Below are 17,310 nucleotides of genomic sequence, written 5' to 3'. Positions count from 1 at the left end.
CACACACACACACACACACACACACACACACACACACACACACACACACACACACAGGAGCATAGGGAAATACACGTATGTGTATTACACACACACACTCACGTACACACACACACTCTACTCCATACTCATCCTGGCACGGTTCTCCACAGATTGTCCACAAGGTGTTCCTGTTCCCAAAAGCCATTGTCCTCGATTAGGATCTCCAGATCTCCAGCCTTCCATAACCACAGCTGAGTCATTACTGCTGAGGCTTATCTATCTCCCCACCCACCCCTCAGTCTCCCACTGCACTTTCTGTTTACCTAATTGATCAATTAGCTGCTTCAGAAGAGACTCCCTCTTCACCACACGTTCCATTTATCCAACATTTACATACTGCCTCTTTAATTGTGTTTCTGTCTCCTCTCTCAAAATATTTACCAACTCACTCGCCATAGCTTCATTGTCCCCAGCTGACTCATGGGCTCTACCTGACTGGAATTGGAATGTGTCGAGTGGCTATGTTGTTATGGGTCCTGCTGTATGTTTGCTCTTCAATAGGAGTTCAGTTGAATACAATAGACATGGTCGTAACTGGGCATATAAACGGTTCAATTCTATTGTTACTTTCGACACTGAATATAAATATGATTGCAATTTCTAAGATTTTACTGAGTTACAGTTCATACAAGGAAATCAGTCATTTGAAATACATTCATTAGGCTCTAATCTATTCCACATGATTGGGAATATAGATGCTTCTGCTGGTCACAGATACCTTAAAAAAAGGTAGGGGAGTGGATAAGAAAACCAGTCAGTATCTGGTGTGACCACCATTTGCCTCATGCAGCATGACACATCTCCTTCACATTGAGTATATTAGGCTGTTGATTGTGGGCTGTGGAATGTTGTCCCACTCCTCTTCAGTGGCTGTGCGAAGCTGCTGGATATTGGCGAGAACTGGAACTGTCGTACATGTAAATCCGGAGCATCCCAAAAATGCTCAATGGGGGACATGTCTGGTGAGTATGCAAGCCATGGAAGAACTGGGACATTTTCAGCGTCCAGGAATTGTGTACGGATCTCTGGCAACAGCTCTAGTGGACATTCCTGCAGTCAGCATTCCAATTTCACGCTTCCTCAAAACGTCGTGGGCGTTGTGTGACAAAACTGCACATTTTAGAGGTGCCTTTTATTGTCCTCAGCACACAATCAACTTCTAGATATGCCACACCTGTCAGGTGGATGGATTATCTTGGCGAAGGAGATAATGCTCACTAACAGGGATGTAAACAAATGTGTGCACAACACTTGAGAGAAATAAGCTTTTTGTGCATATGGAACATTTCAGGGATCTTTTATTTCAGCTCATGAAACATGGGACCAACACTTCACGTTGCGCTTATATTTTTGTTCAGTGTAATATCCAAATCCATCTTTCTCCATAATACATGCTTACCTGTTGATTGATTTAGTGGCAATAGGTCACATGTTTTCTAATATGTTGTTCTAGTGGTTGTCATGCATACCCAGTTGACCTACTATCTGTAGTATTCTATCCAGCTACCAGGATGTGAAATCAAAGTAACATGGCCTTCTGTTACCATTTTGGATTTAGTTGATATACACAGAACAGCCTTTTCACTCTGATGGACCTCCAACGAATACCTTTGTTCCCAAGAGAGAGAGGGCTTCAGCTGTACACACACAGCTCTCAGCTCAACACACACACAGCCTGTGATGATTTAGAAGGCTTTTACTGCCCTCTGGTGGAAAACTGTCAAGATATACTTCAAAAACAAAACATGATGTTGCATTGAAGACAAAATGGAGATCTGTTTAAATCATAAAATTACAGGATCAAATTACTTGACATTTCCAATGAGCTGACAGGTGTTTTGTACTGTTTCGCTATGGTTGTATTCATCCAGCAAGAAGGCTACGATATAATGAAGTATAATAAACCCTGTACAAATATGATGATATCATAGTGAATTCATGAATTCACGACATTACAATCTGTTTTAGGAACATTTACCCAAAATATTTCACCTTCTTTATTACTTTATCCTAAATGTGTGATGGTCAAAATCTGTGAAATTTGTTAAAGGTCTAAATCATTTTTTTTTGCCATTTAAGCCTTTGTATCAACAAGGGGAGAGAGACACTGTGAAAATTGCTACTGTCTGTCTAGTCTCTTGTGTTTCGATTTATAAAACGGCAGGCAATGAATAAAATAAGTAATGTAAACATAATATCCCTGATTATCCAAAATCGAAACCAGTTTTAAGAGTTTAGAAAATATATGACAATCAAATTAGGAGTTCTAAATTAGCTATTTTACATTGTGTATAATCAATTTCTTGTCAATTCAGCTTGGTTCCTTTTAACATTTGGAGGGTAGATTTGATACTGAAATGTCAATTTTTCATTGTTAGATGAGTTGTTTTTTTTAACTTTAGAACATGAACTACTTACTGGTGGATACAGAAATGGTTTCTGTAGAGGCCTGCATTTAGAAGGGTTGAGAATAATCTGACTGCGATCTGCGTCCCAGGGGAACCCCGCCCCTCTTCTATTGGCTCTTGGCTAATCCTTTTCCTAACCATTCTCTTAAAATGTAACGTTAGCTCTCCTAATCTGCCCCATTAATTATCCAACCTGCCACGTTAATTATCCCAACTTGCTACGTTAGTTCTCCTAACCAGCCACGTTAATTATCCTAACCTGCTGGAACAAGAAAGTAGCCAGGAGCGGGCGGGGTTTCCCTGGGTGGTTCTTCCCTGGGCGTTTCTCCACTGAGCGTTTCTTCACTGGGCGGTTTTTCCCTGGTTTTACCCAGGGATAAACCTGGACTAAGGTCGCAGCCAGACCATTATTGGAAGGATTAGAGGATCTCGTTTTAGCATAATCAACAATCAGATAAATCGATTTATAGAGACAATACTTTTTTCTGTTGAACTTTTGCTCCCTCAACGTCCACAGGGTGGTGCTGCTGTATCAAGGTTTGTTTGTGTGTAGCAGTCTTTTGTGCCAGTCTTCCAGGCTCTCCCATAGGCTCTTATATATGACTTACGGCTGGTGGACAAGACGTCATCTTGAACTCTAATTTCTGTGTTTGTTCTAACTTATTTTAGTTTATTTGAACCATTGTCAATGAAGGTCAGAGCAGAACTGCCTACTCAGGAGTGTGGCAAATATTCCAAAGCGGATACAATTTTGTCTGCACAATCCTTATAGTATTTAATTATGGAGAAGACATGTTCTTCCTTGATTTCATGTTTGAAGACCAGATCAGTGTTTTATAACTCAAATTCAGCTCCATCCTTTTACTCAGTAGCCAGAGGTGTAAGAATATCAATATCGCCATCTTTGTTTGACCCCCAAAAAATGGAGAGCTCATCATTAATACCACATTCCAGATTCCAGACTCATGACACCAGTGTTGGTGAATCCATTCTGTTGTAGCAGCAGCACTGCTGGCCAGCCAGTACAATAGGAGACAGCATCCAGGGCATGTGTTGTCATTTCTATGTGGATAACAGTACTGGAGTAATGACCAGTCCAGGGCCTCTGTTCTGTCAGCTGTCTCCCCAATCCACCAAAATTCCCAATCACAGCCATATACCCAGACCCCAGCCCACTAACATCCAGTTTGGTAGCAGCACTGGGGGAGTAAGTGACATGGAACAGAGTGCTCCACCGCCGTTTGATCACCAACCAGCACTTTCCAAGGACATTACAGCCCCATTCCACTGGCTCTCTAGTGGCAGGTTATCATTAATGTGCTTGTGAGAGCCGAGCCGAGGTGACAGCAGGGGAATAGTAGGCTTTCATATCCACGGGCTGGTCCACAGGATGCCAGCCTGTTTGTGCTGTAATTTAGCTCAGAGGATGGAAAATAGCGGGGTAATATAATGACTAGTTTGTGTGCCCATGTAAAAGCATTCATCAGAGAGCGAGGGGATGGAGGGAACAGGAGATGAGAGAGAAAAGACAGTGTGTGTGTGTGTATGTGTGTGTGTGTGTGTGTGTGTGTGTGTGTGTGTGTGTGTGTGTGTGTGTGTGTGTGTGTGTGTGTGTGTGTGTGTGTGTGTGTGTGTGTGTGTGTGTGTGTGTGTGTGTGTGTGTGCACGCATGCAAATGTATTTGGCTTTCAAAATGTCGCCTTTGTATGTCCTTGTTCTCACTGAAACAAAGAGCATACCATTTTGTTTCATATTAATTATGTTTAATATTGTATAAAACACCCTATGCACATTTATTTGAAAGAGTATTGTAAAAAGTTCTCTGTGAACACGTAATACTGCAAAAACACCATATGAAACATCATAAACAAAGACTGTTCCTGCTACATTATAATTCATATTTGAATTACCGTACCACCAAACAGTTTCTAATTTAGAAAATACTGTATTTTTACCTCTACATACATGTCAAGAAAATGAATGAAAAGCCCATGGATCCCTGTAATTGAATTATAGAACCGTTTGATAATGATTTGTTCTTTGATTATCATTGATTATTATTCTCCTCCTACATTCAATGATTAGACCTGCTTAATGACCTGTTGATCTTCACCAATAGCAAATAAACACACTATCAAAACCAATCATAGGGACATTTGTCTGGTTTATTATTTATTGTTAGGCTGCACAGAAACACATGAATCATTTTATTCAGTACAGGGCTTGGCCATGTGAATCTGTGTTTTTGTATCTGTGTTACATTATCATATTTTTTTTGTCAAGTCAAAAATGTAAGTTGAGAAAGGATGGCATTCTTGCCAAAATACATATCAGAACATCAAGTAAATTAAGTGAATATAATGGAAGCAGACAAAGGAAGAAGTAGGCTATTGCAATGATGTGGCAATGGAGAACAAAAATATACTTTAGCTGCATAACAGTGTATGAACGAATAAACATATAATTCGTAAATTAAAGTGTATCCTGTCTCCAAGCATATTTGATCTATTTAGTTATTTTTCGGGAATTTCATCCCTGAAAATCAATCCTCCGCTCTGTCTCCCTTAGCAACAGGTTATAATCCATAGTTACGAGAGGCGGTTGCTAGGTGCGTTGCCGAGATACAGACCATCACGGCTACGTGGGAGGCCACAGGGTCCTTGACGATGGCAGGGAGACCAGGGACTGGTGAAAATATACATGACAAAAATGGTGGGATCTTTTTGTGTCTGTAAAATTAACTATGCGATAAATTGCGGTGGAAACGCGTTTAAGCGCAAATATTTATCTAATAACCATCATATTGAAGTTAACCATCATATTGAAGTTAACCTGGAGTCATAAGATGATATGGTGTGTGGTCCTCCCACTATGACTCGAGAAACCATGCAGTTTATTAGGCTACAAATTAAATAAGATACCAGCTCTCAGTCTCACACCAGAATTCGACGTTCATCCATGTTATTCAAACGCCAAATTTCGAAATGTTTAAGGTTAAGGTATTAACTCCGAAATGTTTAAGGCTAGGGTTAAGTTCAGACATTAACTCCGAATGGTTAGGGTTTGGGATAGGCTTAAAAGAAAAATATTAAATAGATGAAGCTGGATTCAAACCTGCAACCTTTGGAATCAGAGGCAGATGCTAACGCCCATTCACCATCCCCGTCCACAACGCCCCAGGAAAATCGAAACCTACATTGTTGTGCCTAGTGACTGGTTTCTACGTATCTCTCGACGTCGTCAGACCTGGCTGGAAATAAATTATGATGAACTTCACAGGGTGTTGAAAGTGCAGGGTGATGTTGGTGCTCCTTTCCAATAAATATCGAGGGTCGTATTTTGGTGACATGATCAACGGTTGACTGCCGTGACAAATCCAAATATTATTGCTCTTGTCCATAATAATATCATCATGTAGAATAGACTAGCCTACCCGCACAGCCTGCCCACACTGTTTTTATGAGCTGTTGGCTCGAGCGCAGGTGCCAAAACCAGAGCAGGCAGATTAGCTATTTAATAACGCAAGTGTTTGTGACTAAACTATCCGTAGAGTTGAAAATGCGATGGAAACACATCAAACTTTAGATTTTAAGCAAAAAAAAGTACATGTTTTGTGCAATACATCATCACTCACTGACTTTCATCCGCAAAAAGGTCAGTTTGGTGGAACACACCACTGTTGCGAAAAATCGCATATATTCTTTATGCAGATGTTAGAATATTCGCATGAACTTCTGTTGCCAATTGTATGAAAACCCAGATAATGTGAGGTAGAAAAAAACAAAGGATAAAGTCAAACATCAAAACGCTTACCTTTATTTACTGAAAGTAACCCCGCTGTTATTTCTGTCTGTTTGTGTGTGTGTACCACAGGTGGCTGGTGGCAGTTTATTAGTAAGATGTACACTGCTCAAATGATATTTCCTCTTAACTTCTTCACGGAGGAACACAAAGTCTCAGAGTGTTCCAGACTCCAGCACCTGGGGAAATGTATAAAGACAAATGTGTGTTTCTCTTAAGTGTAACTGCACAAACACTGATGCTGTAGCATTGGTCTCGCCATTACTCAGGGGAGTCTTAAAAAAACATGCAAAAAACGTGTGCATACTATATACCCTCTGTATTATTAGTAATATCTCTGATACTTGTTGCATGCACATGGAACAGAGGCAACAGTGGAGTCAGTTATCCAACCATGAAATAACAGTGTGCGTGTGCATTGATGTGGATGGGCAAGCAAGGCTGTGAGTGTCTTCATTTGTCTTGCATTACCTTTGTGGAAGAAGCACCAGTTACTCCGGTCATGACAAAGACACCTGGAATACCTCCAGGAGTCTACTGATAGGGCATATTAAAGTTGCAGTCGGAACTCCAGTATTTCGCTCCATCCCTCCACAAACTTCCCTCTAGGGGGCAGTAGCACTATACTTACACCAGTGCTGCCCAGCCTCTGCTCCTTTCTGAGATAAAAGCCACAAAGCTAAGCCTTACACAAACTCCATAACCATCACACTCCCTTATTTCTCTTTAGGACATGGTTTAGACATTTTAAAGGATATTAGTATGATGGCACAAGATGAAAAGCCAACTTAAGGTAACACTCTCTGAATGAGTCTTCAGCTCTACTCTACCACTATTCAGATGTTCCTTGGGACTTCATTACAAAACAGTATGTCTTAAAGGTCAAATGCAGCTGTTTTATCTCAGTATCAGATCCTTCCTGGGTAACAATTAAGTACCTTACTGTGATTGTTTTTCAATGAAAATGGTCAAAAAGAAACAAAAATAGCTTCTCAGCAAAGAACAATGTATCAAGCAAGAATTTTGCTAGGACTGTCAGGGAGTGGTCTGAATGGAGAGGGAAACTGAAAACTAGCTGTTATTGGCAGAGAAGTTTGGCAGTCTCTTTGTTATTGGTCTATTAATAAATTGACCACATGGTGATGATGTCACAAGGCAGGTCAGAAATCCATCCCAACCAAACAGGCTGAAATTTCAGGCAGTCTTTTCAAAAACTCTTGCACTAAAATGGTTTTGGCATAATTTTTTAAATGTCATAGCATTACTCCAACCACAAAGTGTGTAAATATGCATATCAAGTTTTTGACTGCACGTGGCCTTTAAAAACAGAAGCATAGACAATATGAAACATTTGTGTACATTTTGGGTTACATTTTTTAAAATTGTGTCTTTACTTTACTGGATGTAAGGGAACCTCATTATGCATGCAGTTTTTCTGTCTTCATACAGTTTTCATGTAAAAACTGAACGTGATATTAGTCTTGGTTGGTTGAGATGATTAATTACTGTTTCTAAACCCTGAGAGATTGTATGAGCTAAAATTGAGTAAACAGTATAATCATTTTACTAATTCAAAAAACGAAATAAGCAATGACTAGTCTGAATGAATATATTTTTTTCTTTGCTAACCTGAACAGAGAACACCCACTATATAATTGAAACATGGAATAAGATATTGTATCTCTCAGAATAAATGAAGAAAAAAAACACCTTGTTAAAATTGTTACAAAATATTTATAATCAAACCAATATTTGTGTGGGTTGATTTGTAAGATGGATGAATTATAGAAAATATATTAGTGAATCATGCAATCAATTGTGTCCAAAAAGCAAACATGGTAAAAATATTCAATTATTATGTACAGAAAATACTCATGCCACATTATACTTGATGGAAATCTACCCAACAATTTACCCAACAATGGGCAAATATAAACATTATTTTAAAGCAGGGCAAGAGAACAAGATGCCCCTGTTCTATTGGATCCCCTGTTGGATGGGATGGAATGGCTTCTCTAATTGGTTTCAATTCTTAATTGAAATGTCATAAAAATGCATCAGTAGATGTGCTGCCACAATTACCTCATGCAAATCTCCTGATGAATTGACGTGTGGGGCGTTACTGCGGCTGTTAAGAAATGCATTGATTTCTGCTGGAATGACATCAATTCAAATCCGGTCACGCTCTTGCTTCAACCTGTGGAAAGCTTTTGTCACCACTCAGTTTCCTATTCCGAGCAGGCTGATCGAAATACAAATGAAAACACTTGCCCCCGTTCACAATGGGGGTACATCAGATTGATTTGATTGGTAAGCTTTTATATCATATGTACTATATCTATTCAAATGACCTTTTGTAGTAGAAATTGTGGGGGAAGAAAATGTTTTTGTTTCTCATTATCATGATGGTGCATTAGTTATGAGTACTTTATATAGAACAAACATAGTCTACAGGGATTGCAAAAGCACTTGTATGAATGTCGAACACACTCACTCACTCACTCACTCACTCACTCACTCACTCACTCACTCACTCACTCACTCACTCACTCACACACACACACACACACACACACACACACACACACACACACACACACACACACACACACACACACACACACACACACACACACACACACACACACACACACACACACACACACACACACACACACACACACATACTGTACACAGAATTGAAGGAGAGAAATGACATCTGATATGTGCAGAAGGGACTCCGATAGCTTTGATTTTTCCTTTCACCAAATGTTCTGAGCATTATCTGTCAGGCCTGATGATAGAGGGTGGCAGTCCTGACAGAAAGGGTTAAAGCATCTTGTGAGTTATTGCCTTCCACTGTAGTCATAGCAACAGGTTAATAAGTAGCTTCTCTGATCTTCCTCTGTTGCTTTGTGCAGGTTGCTAAGATACAGATTACATTCAGAGGTGCAAACATGTTCTAATAAGAAGAAGAATGAACTTTAAACACTGTAAAAAGATTGAACAAATATAAAAACATTAGAGCAGAGCTATTATATTAGGACTATCCGATTTACAAATAAATGTTTGAATTGAACCAAATATAACAGTAACAAGAAAAGAAACAATAGTTAAACAAAGACCATCATTAATAATGTGTTGTGCATTATTCCTAGTTGTCATTGGTCTATAGACAATCTATTAATATAAAACACACTTTAATAATCTTCTTTTTCTGGCTAACAACCATCTCACACTAGAGTAGACCAGTAGGATAGTTTCCAAAGGTAAACCGGCCAATCAGATGATTTGGTAGTCTGTAGTCAAGCCTGTTCCTGGATACACACGGTGGATACAAGGGCAAAGTAAAGCATTGCCTCGGAGTTGCATCATTCTCTTCGCAGGTCTATTAGCAGGCATAGTCTGCCTAGCTCCTTATGAGACCCACTCAGAAAGCAGAATTAGACACACTTCCTCTAGTGCTGTGACCTTTGTGAACCGCTGCATCATGTTGCATCAAGTTCTAATCCAAGGAGAAATGACCACGTCTGTGCTATACTGGGGTATTACTGTAGTTGGTATATCTTTATTCCTTTTGAATTACTGTAACACAGTAGAAAGACAGAATTTAGAATTACAATATTAATAGTCAATGATCCAACCTAGATTTTTTGGGGCACATAATATTAAAGATATGGTAAATCACATTAAGATATCTGATTTGTGTACTTACTTCCAAAATAATCCCTGTAAAAGACATTTATAACTAAGACCACGCAGCCCCACACTTGACACCAACTTTTTCCTTCCCTACCCATTTCCTTGCCCTTCAAATGGCGGAGGCCTTTTATCAGAGGAAAACGTGCATTGATTGAAAAGACAAACGGCATCCATACTGACACAACAAACAAACAAAAAAAAAACAAGCAGCTGGAAGCTGTGAAGAAACGGTGGGGGAGCGTTTGGGTTGTTTTGGATGATAACGCCTGATCCCTCTGTCCTGTGTCATTGTACCTCTCTGTCCTCTCAGCTCAGCCAGCAACGGGAGGACAGATAACTCTACCGCCTGCCGTGGAAATGTCCTGTCTGTTCCTAAGACACCCTGTCCCTCCTGTGGACTATTGTGTGTGTGTGTGTGTGTGTGTGTTTGCAATTTCCTCCAGCGTATGAGTGGTTATGAGTGTGTGTGTGTGTGTATAAATCAGACTTTGTGATTAAAGCAGGATAATTACAGAATAATGAAGCCTCAGTGTGATTTATAAAAATAAATTCAATGTCACAGCTGAATAGTGACAGGTTAAATGACACTGACCCACCAAATACCAAGAGAGATTTGAACAAAGACTATTCTGAATACAAGTGAGAGGTTGGGGACTGGACTGGGCCAGGGTGGGCCTGAGGGAGGGGTAGTGGGGTGTTTTGGCTTCGTAGCGAGCCAGAGGACCAATGCGGCCAGGTGGTTGGGTTTTGGTTTATTCTGCTTACATCTAGAGAAGAAAGAAAAGCAGCTTTACCTCTCCAATACTGATTAAAGGCCATGTTCTCCCACCGGGCTTCAGGCTAGTCTGGGTTCATTCAATCTCCAGGTTGATTACCCGATTGGACTCATTGATTGGAGGAGCACTTTAATGACCTATTGTCTCAAGTGTTAATCAGTTGTTGACAGACAGTTCTCTCTCGGACCAGCTGGGCTCGCTGAAACGATTGGCCAGAGATGTAGAGGACCGATTGTCACGCCCTGACCTTAGAGAGCTTTTTTTATGTCTCTATTTGGTTTGGTCAGGGTGTGATTTTGGGTGGGCATTCTATGTTTTGTTTTCTATGATTTTGTGTTTCTATGTTTTGGCCGGGTATGGTTCTTAATCAGGGACAGCTGTCTATCGTTGTCTCTGATTGGGAACCATACTTAGGTAGCCCTTTTCCTTTCCTTTCGTTGTGGGTAGTTAACTTTGTTTGTGGCACTTAGCCCTGTAAGCTTCACAGTTGTTGCTTTCTTTTGTTGTTTTGTTGTCAACATTTGAAAATAAAAGGAAACTGTACGCTCACCACGCTGCACTTTGGTCCACTTCTTTTGACGGCTGAGACACCGATGTTCACTGGACTTACTTGGGCTGAATAATTCAAGGGCTATAAAAGCAGGAAGCACGTGGACCATGGAAGTTCTCGTTGGCCACATCACTCTGGAGCGCCACCGTGCACGAGAGTGACATCGTCATCAGGGAAGGGGGTGGGGTTTAATGAGTCAGATGTACCTGGTTCGTTGTGCTCAAACCTTTTGCACTCATGCTGTTTTATATTTCATCGTTATGTTTTTACCACCCTGTGAGTTACCCTGAAATGAGAGAAAGATTGAGATATAAAAATGGGGGTTGGTGCATGGTCTCTCTGTATGCACCTTTCATTTTGTATTTATGGAAACTCTGCAATTGCAAATCACATAAATTCTAAAGAAATGTGGAACCTTGTAAAATATTACCTAGGGGACAGAGACGGGGGGATTTTATGAATAAGGTCCACTGGTGTAAAACTGAGTTAGTGACCAAGATTTGGAATGGACCAGCAAGCGTAATGTGTTCAGCTGTATGGCTAACGCAGTGAAAAAATAATGGTGTCATTAGTGATCATCCAAACCCCAGACCTTACAGATTTGCTCAAACAATTTCTTCATCCAGAATGACAAATTACCCCTAATGTATAATTATTTCTATTGAAAAAAAGTGCTAGATAGAAAGCACTAAATTGGCTTGGATATCAATTTCTAATTTGTATTACCCCCATTTAGTCACATTTTTCCTTTTGATGCCCTGTTGCAAAGAAAGAAAGAGTGATGAAAAGAGAGTGACAGAGAAGAAAAGTGACAGGTACTTAGAGGCATAGTGAGTCTGTGGGTGTGTGTATGAATACATGCTTGTCCCCCCCCATCTATATTACCTGAGACAAAAAATAAATTCATTTTGACAGAGAGTGACTCTGATCGCCCGTGGTGACATTTGGATGAGGTGACGAGGTCTGCCACTGCAGAAGACTGTAAACTTCTTCACAAAAGGATTGGGTGGAGTTCTAATGCAAATTGAGGTGGAGATAGAGAGAAGCTGTTTTACACCTTGATGACTGCTTGGTGAACATAATTTGACCAACAATAAAAGCATATTAAGCAACACAATCTCCAAAGAAAACACTATACCTCTCCATAACTGCAGCAACAGAGATATGGCATGGCTGGCCGTTTTAATTATGGCATATGAGGCGTCCTGTGGTGCCATCTGTAGATTATGGAGTGTGTTGCCGTTTTAATTATGGCATATAATATAAGGTGTCAGTCAAACTTACCTCGACGGTTAAGCTGAGGTATACATTCGGAGTGGTAAAGGTTAAGGTTCGGGATAGGGTTAAAACATAAAATTAAAATGACAAAACAAGAGGGATTGAACGCTGGGATAGAACCCACAATCCTCAGAGCTGTAGCTTGTGGTTTAACCCATCCCCAAACACAGTAGATGGTAATTGGTGCTAGCGTTGCCCCTAGTGGATGGTAGGAAATTGCAATGGAAATAAAATGAATACTTCATGTCATAATTTCACCATTTAAAATATGCTGAAATATGTCAGAATCGTCTAAACCCTGTCCTGATATTACTGTACATAAATAAACAGCTCCTCTGTATAAAACCTATACTTTCATATTCATGTCTGTTGTTATTTCTATCCTATTGAAAAGCAGAGTGGACATAATGGTTGAAGCCATCCTGTCCCCCTGTCCGTCTAGATCTATACCGAGCCCCTCGCTGGCTGTTGCTGCATCCTTCTCTTTAATTATCTCCCCCTTTCAATCCCAACATCTTCAAGTCTCATCAATGCTTCTTCATTTCCGTCAATACCAGCAAAGGTCTAAGCTCTCCACACCTGGCCAGTCACCATGGAAACCTCACCTCTAACAACAAAGAGCTCTGTAAGAGACGGCAACGCTGTATTCTCCTTGATTAGATATTGATTAAGCTTTTGTAAAACACAATAGGATTAAAATGATTGGGCAGCTTTGCTTACCCAGGGTCCACTCTAGACGTCCATTTAGTTATAAGCCTTTGTTATTTCAGAATCTACATGTTAAGAGGGATGGAATCAAAAACGCATAGCCCTTTCCCCTGTCATTTTAGAGACCCCTCCAGGGACAGAAAGATGCACAAAGCAACTAGTACTTCACAGGGGATTACAGAGGGCTGGGAGTTATTCTAGACTGATCTCAGCCTTGAATAGACTATTGTGAACAAATAGAGGCTTTTGAGTGGCATAGCCTATGATTAGTGTTTCCAACCTGTTACCCATTACAAGGACATGCTAATAGGCCTGGTTGAGGTTGCCAGAGAGACATGCTTGGGAGCCCTAATGGAAAAAAGATACATTAATGGACCATTAACATCATATGCTAAATGGATGCTAAATGCATGCTAAATGCATGCAAAATGACCAATAATAAGTCAGTATGATGAATATTACAACAGACTACCACATAGCCAAAGCAACATAGTTACACAGTAAAAAAAGTAATGTTGTTTTTACGTTAACTTACTGACAGCCAGTTGCTTGTAAGTTACTGTAAAACAAGGTATGTTACTGTAAATTCTTGTAAAGTTACTTAAAAGTAACCTTTTTTCTTCTTCTTCTTTCACCTCTAATTAGAATTCCAGACTGTATCAACCTATCAGGTGTGTCTACTTCTCACTTATCAGGGAAGTAGGTGTGTGTCACCCTCATACAAAGGAGGGAACTGAAAAGGTGTAAAGTTGAGAGAACGGGGAGAACTCACCACACCTCTCCTGCTTGAAAAAGTGGGGATCTCTTAATTGAGGATAACCCATACGGAGGCATTTCTAATTAACATTGTCGAAACAATCTGACCCTTTCTGATAATAGTTCACAACCAAACATAAGAACATCCATCTCTTTTATTATCTCCCCCATAACAGCTTTTTAAATGTATTTTTTATCTTCAATTAGTCTTTAATTTTTATTTTAAACTGGGTTGTTCGAGGACTGAATGCTGATTGGCTGAAAGCCGTATACCATGGGTATGACAAAATATGTATTTTTACTGCTCTACCTTTGTTGATTACCAGTTTATAATAGCAGTAATGTACCTCAGAGCTTTGTGGTATATGGCCAATATACCACGGCGAAGGGCTGTATCCAGGAACTCTGCGTTGCGTCGTGTCTAAGAACAGCCCTTAGCTGTGGGGAAATGGCCATATAGCAGACCTCTTCGTGCAGTATTGTTTAATTCTACACTCTGAAGAGTACAGATGGAAGTGTTCTTGTAGTATTCCATGTTATATCTTCTTTCACCCACACCCCTCCTTCCCCGAAAACAAACAAACCAAAAGCCCGTTAGCTGTGTTTCATTGGCTTCAGGGGAAACAGGACAGATTGAGTATCGACAGTGGTAGCTAACTGCTGAAGCTTATAGCTCAGAGGCAACACTGTGAAATCTCAGGGGTAGGAGAGAGACGCAATCGAAAAGACAGAAATAATTCTGCAAAGACTCACTCGAGGATCTATCCAGTTTGTCATGAGGAATCATGGACTGTCGGCAGCACAATGAGGAAGTCTCCAGGGACACAGACCAGGAGTCACCGTGTGATGGCTACGAGTTACTGTCCCAACTGGGCCTTTTGCTTTTTTATCATCTGCAGATTTAACCACTATAAATCTGTTTCCACACCGATACTATTCTCTTTGTACCAGGGGGCAAATAAACAAGAGATATCTTTAGTGTCTGTGGGGACTATGTGGTCATCGAAGTCCCTTGGGTGGCAGACTCTATTCTGGGATGTTGTGATGTCCAACCAGAGATACTCAAAAGAAAGAGTCAAATTGTCTTTGACCCAACTGAGTGTAACCTTTGAACTGGGCTGTGACGTGTGATGTGTCATGGCTGGTGTCCTCACTCTTTAGGGTTAACAAAAGTGGAGGAGAGTTGGTCCATAAGTAGGTCACTTAGTTACCACAGACAGGCTCAACATTACTGAAGCTTCTGTCTGCACCACAAATATTTCCTTCCTTCCTTTTCCTTCGTTATTATGGTCTACAAGATCAAATTCATTAATTTGTCTATTGATCGTTTACTTCTTATTAGTCAGATGCCAACTCACAAAAATCCTTAGTGCACCTGGATTTTGTTTCAACAGTAACACCTCAGTGGTAGATGGAATATCCATTTCAGGCTAATCAATTCACAATTTATTCCCCTCCCACTCCCAATCTCCGTCCCATTTATTATGCATTATTCGTCCTTTTTAAACGATTTTCTACTAACCTTCTCATCTAATTTGGTATTCAGATATGGTTAGCACTATTATCTCAATTAATACAATGACACATTCTAAACGCATTCTGCTTATATATCAAATGACAGAAGGCACCACAAGATGTTTTACAGCTATACCAACCAAGGCCATGTCATGGCATGCTCTTCCAAGTTCAGCAGACTTTAGTTGACTGTAAATGATTGAATCAATAAAAGGAGGACAATGCAGGCTCAATCTTCTACAGGACTGTGCTTTATTTTAGTCTAAGCAGAATATAATGAACTAGAGAACTACAGTTCAGGAGCACTATGGGAGGAACCACCCCGAATTAGGGAAAAACAGACCCGTGCCAACACTAAGTCAAATTACAGTTCTGTTTTGAGAAAATAAAGATAATCAACTGATTTTGTTCAAGTAAAAATGAGAAAGATATACAATTATATCATTCAACTAAAATATTATGAATAAATTAACTAATAAGTACCTAAAGTAAATGATGATAAATGACATAAAATGACATGTTTTATTTGTCTGACAGAAGTCAAATCAAGTGGATGAAATGTGAGAGCGAAGCTGGGAATGTAATGTCTCATGAAGCAAAGTACAGTGGATGATTTTCGCTTTACTTTATATCTGAATGGTTGCACAAAGGCTCTCATTTCATGTTTTGTTCAGGAAACTCTGCTCTATTGGTTTCATGTGATAAAATTTGGTCCATGTAACCGATGGAAATGTAACTGTACTGTATGACCCCGTCCTTATTGGTGTCAGAAGTGGGATTGAGGCAAAACTGACACAAGGCAATCTTTACAACTGACAGCTGCATTTCAATTAAACATAATCTCATCTCTGCAAGGTAAAACCAGAGCATATTTATGAACAATGGAAAAGAACTAGCATTGGCACCCCCAGAATACAATGTATGTGCTACGTTTTTGAAGGTAGTACCATCAGAGAGAATGAATGTGTTTTAAGGCAGACTTCCCTCTTTTGATCAGTTTGGTGTCAAGGCCACGGGTTGACCTGACTTGACCAAAACAGTGTAGTGGAACGTTCAATCTGTTATTGGCACATTTTCTTCAGTGGTGTTGGAGTCAACCACAGTTATTATATACAAGATAGACCAACAATGTTGAAATAGCTCTTCAGAACTGATCTCTGAGAGAAAATTTGCGCATGCAGAGAAGATGAAAATAAAAGAGATGTATGTGATTCTTTTTCAAGAAAGAAAATGAATTCAAGATGAAAGAAATAATCAAACAAAAGAGAAATGTATGGCTGAAAGACAATGGTCATGTTAAATGACAGCTTATTTTTCAAAACAAATCTGACAACAAATGTTGTCATCTTTATGAATCCACATGACCTTTTATCATCCTTTACGGTCCAGTTTCTTCAATCCTGTACTGAATGTAAGAGCTTTCTGTCAACAACATATCTTTAAACTTGCCCATTTACATGTAATTCCATATGGGGATTGTGTAGCAAAATGTCCCTTCAACATGTATCTTCAAAGCATATCAGAATAAACCTTGAGACAATGGGTCCATCCCAGCTTCAGCAGATAACAAAACAGAAAACATAAGAGAATGGAAAAATAACCATTTTACCAACATGAATATAAAATCCATTTTAACATCAGCGCTTCAATATACAAGAAATAAAAATGTTTTCTCTCTACTGTTTTTGATAAATTATTTAATAGTTTCCTTCTCGTAGTCAGTGAAATATATTAACTATTTCTTTCTTTTTTTTCAACATGATTTATTGTACGG

Source organism: Oncorhynchus masou, chromosome 1 (genome assembly GCF_036934945.1).
Source record: "Oncorhynchus masou masou isolate Uvic2021 chromosome 1, UVic_Omas_1.1, whole genome shotgun sequence".
Taxonomy (NCBI): domain Eukaryota; kingdom Metazoa; phylum Chordata; class Actinopteri; order Salmoniformes; family Salmonidae; genus Oncorhynchus; species Oncorhynchus masou.
Note: the sequence above shows the minus strand (reverse complement) of the source record.